Source organism: Lepus europaeus, chromosome 12 (genome assembly GCF_033115175.1).
Source record: "Lepus europaeus isolate LE1 chromosome 12, mLepTim1.pri, whole genome shotgun sequence".
In the NCBI taxonomy this organism is placed as follows: domain Eukaryota; kingdom Metazoa; phylum Chordata; class Mammalia; order Lagomorpha; family Leporidae; genus Lepus; species Lepus europaeus.
Window position 1 is genome coordinate 77,085,809 of NC_084838.1, and position 10,429 is coordinate 77,096,237.

Here is a 10,429-nt window from a genome sequence, read left to right on the forward strand (position 1 = left end):
TTCAGCAGCTCTTCTGTTTCCACAGTCACTTTGGCCGCAAGCTCCAACCTTGGATCCCAGCCTAGGCCCATGGAGGCCCAGCCCTGCTGTAATTGATGGTGGAGAGAGCTTTGGCTTCATGCAGGCTTGTGTTGCTTCATCTTCTACTACGCCTATTTTTAGCTCTCTTATGATTCACACAGGGCATATACCAAGCAAAACAGCAATTGAGGCTTAGACTCTCTTTGTCAATGTCAGACCTCCAGATATTTCCAGAAACTCAGAAGTTTTGATCATGTCACTAAATGCCTGTCCACTTGAGTGAATAATTAACTTGTCCTCACAATGTGGCATCATTCAGGCACAGCCTGTGACTCACGCAAGTTAAGCAGCAGGATTTATCAGCACAAAAAGTGCACAGATCTTGGACTCATCTCTAACATAAATAAACCTTACCTAAACAAGCAACCAGAGGAGTCTTTTCAGGCTAATGTCAAAACTGGGCCATGCAAAGCTTTCTTTGCATGCGTTTTAGTATAGGGAAAAGTAAGTGTGAGATGAGAGACTTCCTGCCAACCAGGAACACTTTTTTTTCAAGTATCTGTTTCTTCCTTGACTTCCAAGGTCATTTCTCCCTTCTACCTATTTCCCTCTGACTCCTACATCCTAGTGAAACTGCATAATCTATAGTAGAGATACCCAGGCCTGGGGTGTCAACCCAACTCAACTACTGAATACGTGGGTGCCACGCAATTTAATTAACTCCTATATAGCCCCCAACAGTGGAGATGATAAAACCTACCTTCTGGGAGAGCTAAAAGTATAACTATATGTCATATACTAGCACAAAGAGGAACTACAAGAGCATGTTTGTGTGACTTTGTGAACAACATGCACTAGTGACATTCAGGATACACTACTACACAAACAGCCCTTTGGCTTTTGAGAAAACTGCAGAAGCAGAAAGATCACTCTCACCTTCCTCTCACCCCTTTTCCCCCAAAACAGGCCATACAAATCTTCATTTCAGAGGTACACTCCCCAGACTCAGAGGGAAATAACGCCCTTGGAGGGCAAGAAGACAAGGGCACATGGAGCAGATTCTGAACCAACAGGCTTTGCTGAGTTCCCCCAGTTTATTAGCAGTAGATCATACTGCCTTTTGTTTTTAGAAATATAACTCATGTAGATCCCAAACTACCTTTTTCTTAAGCCAAAAGAGAATTCTATGTGACTCTTTTCCAAGGAAAACCATTACAAGTCTAGTTTGTCTTCCAATTTGTTCATGCACTGTATTGCATTTCTTAATGTGTGTGTTGAATCATCCTTGCATTCTTTGGATAAATCCTTCTTGGCCATGGTGTAAATCTTTTTGATGTGCTGGTGAACTCAGTTTGCTAGTAGTTTATTGAGGGCTTTTGCATCTATGCCCATCAAGGATATTCATCTGTAGTTTTCCTTTTTCATCATGTCTTGGCCTGGTTTAGATATCAAGGTATTGCTGGCCTTGTAGAATGAGTTTGGCAGAGAGGTTCCTTCTATGATCTGTGGCAACACGGATAAAACTGGAGGATGTTTTGTTAAGTGAAGTTAGTCAGGCACAGAGAAACAATACCACATGTTCTCTCTCACTTGTGGAAGCTAAAAGGGTTGATCACACAGAAATAGCATAGAACAGAGGTCACTGAAGGCTAGCAAGGAGAGGGAATGGGAGCAGAGAGGATGAATAATGGGCACCAAAACACAGTAAAAGGGAGCAGTAGTTCTAATGTCACCTAGCACAACTGGGCAACTATTGTCCACAACAATTCCTGACTTGTTTCATAACTAGAAGTGAAGAGTGTGAAGATCCCCAACACATAGAAATGTGTCTGTGGAGATAGAAATACTAATCACCCTGATTTTATCATTATGCATGGTACACATATATTGATTATAGTACTATTTGTACTCCATATATGAGTACAAATAACATATGACAGTTAAATAATAATTTTAATTATTTACTATTTTATTTGAAAGTCAAAGAAAGAGAAAGAGAAAGAGAGACAGAGGCAGAAAACAGATCTCTCATCTTCTGGTTCATTCCCCAAATGCCTGCAACAACCAGGGCTGGGTCAGGCCAGAATCAGGAGCCAGGAACTCAATCCAGGTCTCTTGCATTGGTGGCAAGGATCCAACTACTGGAATCATCACCTGCTACCTCTCTCGATGTACTTTCACTGGAACCTGGAATCCAGAATCAGGAGGGGAACCTGGACTCCAACCCAGGCACTGCAAAATGGGATATGGATATCTGAAATGGTCTCTTACCCACTGTGCCAATGCCTGTCCCAAAAATAATTTTAAAAGTGCTGCTTTGATGTGAATATCTAGACAACTCAAAGCCTTATGGACGATTTGTCAAGTTGACTTGGGTCTAGGAAAAAGTAGCAGTGTTTATAAACATGGAAAAAATAAAACTGCAATCTTTCTTCTATTCTTGGACATAGGGGTAATTGGAGCACACCCCTCACTCTCCCAGGTTACAGCACCGTGCTCTGTAGTGTCACTGAAAAGAATGCCAGGTTATCGAGCGTGTGTGGGTTGAGATCACTTAACAGAAGGAATGTTTTATTTCCCATTCAAGGGGCTGCCTGTTAAAGTATCTCAGTCCTGTGAAGTTCCGAGTCAGGTTGGGTGCTCCCAGCATAATCCTGGCAGAGCAAAGGGGGCCTCCAGTGTCCTCAGGATTGAGGTCTCAGCTAAAGCACAGCGATGACTTACTTTCGTGCCTGCTCCTCAGCTACACTGTGGGTTCCCTACCTAGAGGCTGTCGTCTCCCTCCTTGAAAGCTGGGACCTAGCACAGTGCCTTCTACAATAGACACTGAGCATGAGAAAAGTGCATATGATGTGCCAGTCAGAATTCTAAGTGTTTTACATGTTTCTCCTCCTCTACTCGTCCAACAGCTGTAGGCGATAGTTATTATCCTTATCCTTGTTCTGTAAATGAAGAAACTATGGCCCAATGAGCAGTTTACCTCTGTGCTGAAAGTAGCTGATATAAGAGATGATATAAGCCCATACTTTCAACCAAGACACTAGATTGAAGACCAAGTCTGTGTGTTTAAGGAAACAGGACATTCTTTGACTTGCGATGTCAAGGTTGCATCACAGTAAAAGAGTGAAATACTCTGTTGACCGAGACGCTTCAGTCTGAGTTCTCTCTTACTATCACAGGCCCTGGAATGAGGCCCTTGTCCGATTGACAGCCAACAAACCTCTTCCTCAGAAGCCATTGGGGCATCCCTAGGGCAGGCTTGGTTGGGCAAACTGGAGAGCTTCACAGATCTCCATTTCCTTGGGCACTGCTTTGTGGGTAGCACTACATCAGCTCACGGGATGCAACCAGCTAGAAAAATAGAAGCCATAATCTTTGTTTCTAATTTCTCTTAGATGTTTATACTCTATCAAAGCAAAGTACTGTTTAGAACTTTACGTTCATTCCATCAGCAGATTCTTAAGTGGCCTGACATCGTTTTATGGTTTTCTAGGGGGGAAAGAATGAGATGGTTGTGCACCTCTAATGTTGGCATTTGCTCTAGCATTTTGATAAATAAACACATAGTTCCCTTCAGGGCTATGATCTGCTTCTGGTCCGCTTCACTAGTCCTTTTTCAAGGGCATCCCCAATAGGTTACTTGCAAAGATTTCAACTAATGAGATGGCCTTGAAGTATTAGCACTGTGATTGTAGGCATAAATAGCAAATTTCATTACTTGAGTGCTACTTTTTGATAGCATAGTAAATCCCAGAACAACCATGGGCAGTAAATAGATGAAGAGCTATTTGGATATAATTAACTTATTCTCAAGCACCTACTAGCTATCTTAAAATTACAGGCCACTTTAAGTACATAAAACAATTTAGAACTGTTACAGGATTCTTCACGAGCCCAAAGGATGAATAAATGAACCAAAAAATCAACTCTCCAATTTGAAAGAGACATGAGGGCATTGATTAAATTCTCCCTTGACTCCAGGAATTATTCATTGTAACTTTGTTATCATCTAGGCTCTAATACTTGATACTTAAAGTGATGTCACATAGTGTATTCACAATAAACCTAATCTCCAGTGCTTTGTTCTAGATGATATTGTTGTTCTTTGCTAGTTCTTAGCATTTTGGTGTAAACCCTGACCAATTTGTAAGTTTGATTTGTGAACATGTGTTTGCAGTAGTGGTAGATAGAGGGCTTTTCCAGGACAGGAATGTTCCTGGCCTTCTAGACACGTGTGCAGTTGTTTTAACAGTATATGAGAATGCCAGTTTCCCTGTTGATACAACAGGGAACTCACTCCAAGTCTCCCATGTGTATGGTAGTAATCTAAATTCTTGAACCATCACTTCTACCTCCCAGGATCTGCATTAGCAGGATCCTGGAGTCAGGAGCTGAAGCTAGGACTCGAATCCAGGCACTCTGACCTGGGTTTGGGTGTTTTAACTGCTGGGCCAAATGCTTGCCTCTTATTTACCTTTTTAATGGGTAAGGTAATCACGTAAATCAAAATTCAAAACATATAAAGATCAACATTGAAAAGTTGTATTCTAAAGATCAACATTGAAAAGTTATATTCTAGTTATCGCCGGTTGTGTAAAAGACTAGCCCAAAATAGTGGCTTACAGCAGAAACGCCGTCATTATCTAGTGATGAAGCTGGAGGAGAACTGGACCAGGTGGTTAGTTCTTGTTCAGGGTCTGCTGTGGTTGCTGTCAAACAGCAGCTGGAACTGGGGCTATCTCAAAGGTTTCTCCAGTCATATGTCTGCCAGGTGCCTGGGCCAGGAAGACTCTGAACAGCTGGGGGCGAGGGTAGCCAGTGTTTCTTGGGCATCTCACATCTCTGTGCCTCTCATGATGTGTTACTGTCTGTGGTTGGGCTTCTTACATGGAAGATGATGGCTCCTGGACTGATTGTTCCAAGGGAAGCCTGTAGCCAATGGTGCCCTCGTTTTAAATGCAGCCTTGGACTTCATGCAGCACAACTCCAACTGCATTCCATTCATCAGAACAGTGACAAAGAACCAGCAGGGTCTAAGAGAAGGGTGGCAGACCCCATCTCCTGATGCGTCGGTAGAGCACAAGAATTTGCAGCTGTGCTTCAAAACCATCACTTTCCCAATCGTATTATTTTCCCCCAACCACTCAGTTCTTCTTTCCCAGTGCAACCAATGCACCAGTTCCTTGCAAAGTGTTTAAGAAATGCTCTAGGCCGGCACCGCAGCTCATTAGGCTAATCCTCCACCTGCGGCGCCAGTACCCCGGGTTCTAGTCCAGTTGGGGTGCCAGTTCTGTCCCAGTTGCTCCTCTTCCAGTCCAGCTCTCTGCTGTGGCCTGGCAAGGCAGTGGAGGATGGCCCAAGTGCTTGGGCCCTGCACCTGCATGGGAGACCAGGATAAGCACCTGGATCCTGGTTTTGGATCAGTGTGGTGCGCCAGCCGTAGCAGCCATTTGGGGGGTGAACCAAAGGAAGGAAGACCTTTCTCTCTGTCATTCTCTCTTTCACTGTCTAACTCTGCCTGTCAAAAAAAAAAAAAAAAAGAAAGAAAAAGAAATGCTCTACATATGAGATTAAGCATCCATATTCTCCCCACTTAGCCTAGTATATACCTAGTTTTCTAGTTTTTTTTCTCCTAGAAATATTTCATGGAGATGTTTTAAATAAGTCTGTAAAATGTACTTCACTTCTTAAGTGCCTTTATAGTATTGCATTATATAGACATTATATAGACATGTTTTAAACACTCCTTTGTTAATGGTTAATTTAGATTACTTTAAATTTTTTTAGTGTGACAATCACATCACATAGGGCGTGTTTAAGCATATCTTTGCTGTAGATTCCTAGAGGTAGAATGGCAGAATTAAAATAGCATGGGCATTTTAAATTTTCATAAACATTGCCACATTAATGTTCATGGAGGGCGTACACGTTTGCAATCCAGTGTGAGTGTGTAAGGGCCTGCTGCTGCATACCATCACAAAACAGAATACTCTCAAATGTTCTGATGGTTGCTAAGTAAAAATATGTTTTAATTCTCTCTATTTTTTATGGTACATGCTTTTTATGAGTGAGTTTGAGTGTTTATTTTTCTATGTTTAGGAACCTGTTTTCAATTTCTGAAGAGTTTCAAAGATCATCTTAATAGAAAACAAGTGACAAGGAAAAGGAAGATGAGATTTCCTCCACAGTTTCAATAAACCTATAAATCCTTTAATAATTCAAAAAGTCCCCTTTTCCTGAATCCCACAAATGAGTGAGGCCCCTTCTGATGGCTGGAGCCATGATCCCTCTCAACACAGTCCGAGAATCTCAGATGGGAACAGACAGCTTGAGATACTGGAACTAGATGTCTGCTTCTACAGTGATATCCACTCTTTGTCAAGAAAATTTTTAATTTAAGAAACATTTCCTCACTATCCCTTTAGGGCTTAATATAGAACTTTCATTATTATTGCACATCTTTCTAACATCCAGATTTGAGGTGAATGATGTTCCTTTCAGAATTTGAGCACTTTGTTCAGATTTCCTCCTTATTTTTACCATCTTTCTCCACCTCCCTAGCTAATAATCTGTAGAATGACATTTTATACAGTCATAGGATACATGGCAGCTTAGCCTTGAACAGTGACATGATGTGGTAATACAGAATAACAGTAAAAGTTGTGTGCAGGGCAGGCATTGTCATGAAGTGAACTACGCTGCCGCCTGCAACACCAGCATCCCATGTGAGCACTGGTGCGAGTCCTGGCTGCTCTGCTTCTGATTCAGCTCCCTGCTAATGTGCCCGGGAAAGCAGCGAAAGATGGCCACCATGCGGGAGACCCAGAGGCCCTTCCAGGCTTATGGGAAGTGAACCAGCAGATGGAGGATTGATCTCCTCTTCTCCCATCCTTCTGCCTTTCAAATGAGTAAACCTTTTATTTTAAAAATCCATGTAAGCAAGAGAGAAGTCAAATTGGTATGACTGAAAAGGCACAGGTACTGGAGCACAACAACCAGCTGTTTATTGGCCTTGGACTGGTTAGACAACTTGCAGAGAATTGTTTCCTCCTCTGAACATACTTGCTTACACAGCTAGGGTATTGTGAAGATGGAGAGAAGAAATGTACTCAAATAACATCATTGAGCACCTGCTATGCCCAAGCACCTTAATATACCTGACCTCGTTAATCCTGCAAGAGATTCACTGACTTTTCAACTATTAGATTCTTAGGGCTGAACTAACAAATTATAGGTGGCTTAAACCAATGGAAGTTTATTCTCCCACAGTTCTGGATGTCAGAAGTCTGAAATCAGATGTTGGCAGGATTGGTTCTCCTCCAAAGGAGAATCCATTCCAGGCCTCTCTCCTAACTGCTGGTGGTTGTGCACAGTTCTTGCAGTTCCTTAATGTGTAGACACATAACTCAGATCTCTGTCTATGTCTTCCCCTCTGTGCATGCCTGTGTCTTCTTACAAGGCCCACCCTAATCCTAGATGATCTCATCTTGAGAACTTAATCACACCTGCAAAGACCTGATTTCCAAAAAAGTCACATTCACAGGTACCTGAACATATCTTGTGGGGGCCAATATTTAACCCACTATAGTGGCCAAGCTAACGACTGGCTCCAGCTTCTTTCTGATTCCAAGTCCAGTGCACTTTGGCTTTGCCATGCTCTCCCCCTCTGTGAAACTGCTTTGCCAGTGTTAAGGATCATGTCATGATTTCTTCTTATTCTGGAAGTGTATGGTTCCCTGTACTTCTAATTTACACCAAGAAGTAGCTTGGGCACCTGAACAAAAATCACTGAATTTTACTGAATTTCTCATTTGCTATCAGCCCCCACCCCCTGCCTAAGTAATTTTTGGAATGGTAAGTTGGGTTATGCACTTGGGAGTTGTTAAATCATCCATGCTTATAGCAAAAATAAGAAGATTGTAATGTTTGTTGAATGATTATGATGTATGAGGCCAGTGTCAAGTGCTTCACAGGCACTGTCTCATTTCATACGGGGAGATGCTGACTGCTGCCCGTCTCATTTACAGAGTAAAGAGATTCAGAGAGAGTGAGGAACTTTCTTGAGTCATGGATCACCTAAGTGGTGTCGCTGGGATTTGAATCTGAGCAGATTGAACTCTAGTAGAGTAGAGCCACCTCTGCGGCTCCTGGCAGAAGTCAGCACCCCTACCACCAGGCTGGCCCAGAGGCAGTGGTGTCTAACAAACACTTGTCAATCACAAAAATTAACCACGTGTTTCTACCAGGAACAGACCAGGCATTCAGACGCTGCTCCATTTTTCCTCATTTCACATTTGAATGACACCATGGAAAGCTGTTTGGAACTGCTGAATGAAAAGTACTTAGAACTTAAGCCCAGTTTTCAAGAAAAAAAGAAAATCAGATATTTTCTTTCTGTCATTCCCATTCTAATCCCTTTGGTGTGGAGTTTTCCTATGCATTCATTACTTAGAACGATCCCTTTGGATTTGTCAGCACATCATGATGCAATTTTGCTCAAGAAATACACTACTTTTACTCCACCACAAAGAATAGATTTGTTTTGGTTAATGATCAATGTGAAACAAATTTCCTTTCAACACAGTAATATAATATAACTACTACACACCCACATAGTTATAAAAATGTATGTAGTGAAATCTAGTCAGCATTATAATTCTTCTTTTCTGATTAATATTTAAATTATGTTTACCTGAAGCAAGAAAGATAAGTCATTAATATGACCCCAAGGTCTAAACAAAAAAATTGCTTTTTAGTCTGTTCATTTATTTTTAACTCTCATGTCAGTTTTTAAAGAATAACTTTGTAAAAGTATTTTAACTACTTAAAACATTAACTACACAGCCTGCCATTCCATCATCTTACATTAAACACTGAACCAGAATTGCCCATTATCCTCTCCTACCTGAAATGAAATTCATTCATGGTAGTGCATTTAAAGCTTATATGGAAAAGATCCTCTTCTTTTGTACATTGTCCTCTGTTAATTAACTTAGTAACCTTGAAAGAGAATTTAAGCCTGAAAGTCCTTCTGATGGATTTATTATTTGCCTCTTAAAGTAACAATGATGCTTGTATTTAAGGGATCAGGCTAGCTTGCTTCAACCTTAAAGCAGCTTTGTAAATCATGCACTTGAGAGGTTCATGGGAATGCATACTTGGATTTAGGCTGGCAATGTAATTGTACTAGGATGAGCAAGATAGGGAAGAAAAACAGGAGTTCTGGCAAGAAAGGAAAAAATCAGCCTCTTGCCCATTTGCTGAGCTACTTCCTCTTCTTAGCATTAGATACCAACAACTTACCAGGACAAGAGGCAAGACACACAGGGTGGAGCTGCCCTGCACCTGACAGCCAATGTGTTCAGGCTTCTAAAAGCCATAACAGAGGACATTCTAATAGTTGTAGATAAAGTTTCTGTTTTACTACGTGAATAATTTGGGGCCCAAAATGTTCACTCAATAATTCTTGCTTGAGATGATGTCCTACAGATTTTCCGTAAATTTGAAAGGAACACAACGTCTGCCATGGGTTTCTTTGTGCCATGGATTTATGCGACATCAGTGAATTCAGAAATTTCCCAACACTTTAGTGGGGAAGCTACTAACTACAGTAATTTCACTGCAGAACTAGGGAAGCTAAAGAGCAGGGAGCTTAAGTGATTTGTTCAAGGTCAATGGGAGATCAGGGAAATTTTTGGCTCCAAGGTTCCTGTGCTAATTAATACTCAATTGCTCGTTCCTTGATGTATGCCTTTGTTAATAATTGGTTTTCCTTTAAAGCTGGAGAAAATTAGTCTGAAAACCTTTTTCAAAAGAAAACTAGCTTTTGATGGTTTAGTTGTCAATAAACCCAGTCTGCTATTCTTTATTCCAGGTCTTTTAAAACTTTTTTCATTGCTCACCAAAATGGGGAGACTAGACCATAGGTGAGCATTTATTCTATTGTTCCTTCACTCAGTATGCTGTACTGACCACGGCCTGCTAGAGTGTCATTATGTCATCTAAATCGTTAGAGGTTCAAGACCTGTGCCAGCACTGTGGTGAAGCAGGTTAAGCCACAGCCTGCAGTGCTGGCGTCCCATATGGGCACTGATTTGTGTCCCAGCTGCTCCACTTCTGATCCAGCTCCGTCCTAATTCACCTGAGAAGTCAGTGGAATATGGCCCAGGTCTTTGGAACCCTGCACCCATGTGAGAGATACTGGAAATTCCTGGCTCCTGGCTTCACCCTGGCCCAGCCCCAGTCATTGTGGCCATTTGGGGAGTGAACCAGCTGATCGAAAAGCTGTCTCTCCTCTCTGAGCTTTGCCTTTCAAATAAATAAATAAATCTTTAAGAGAGAGAGAGGTTCAAGTCCTAACATTCAATGTCTTAACACTGGAATGAGCTGAGTGACAGGTCTCACACCT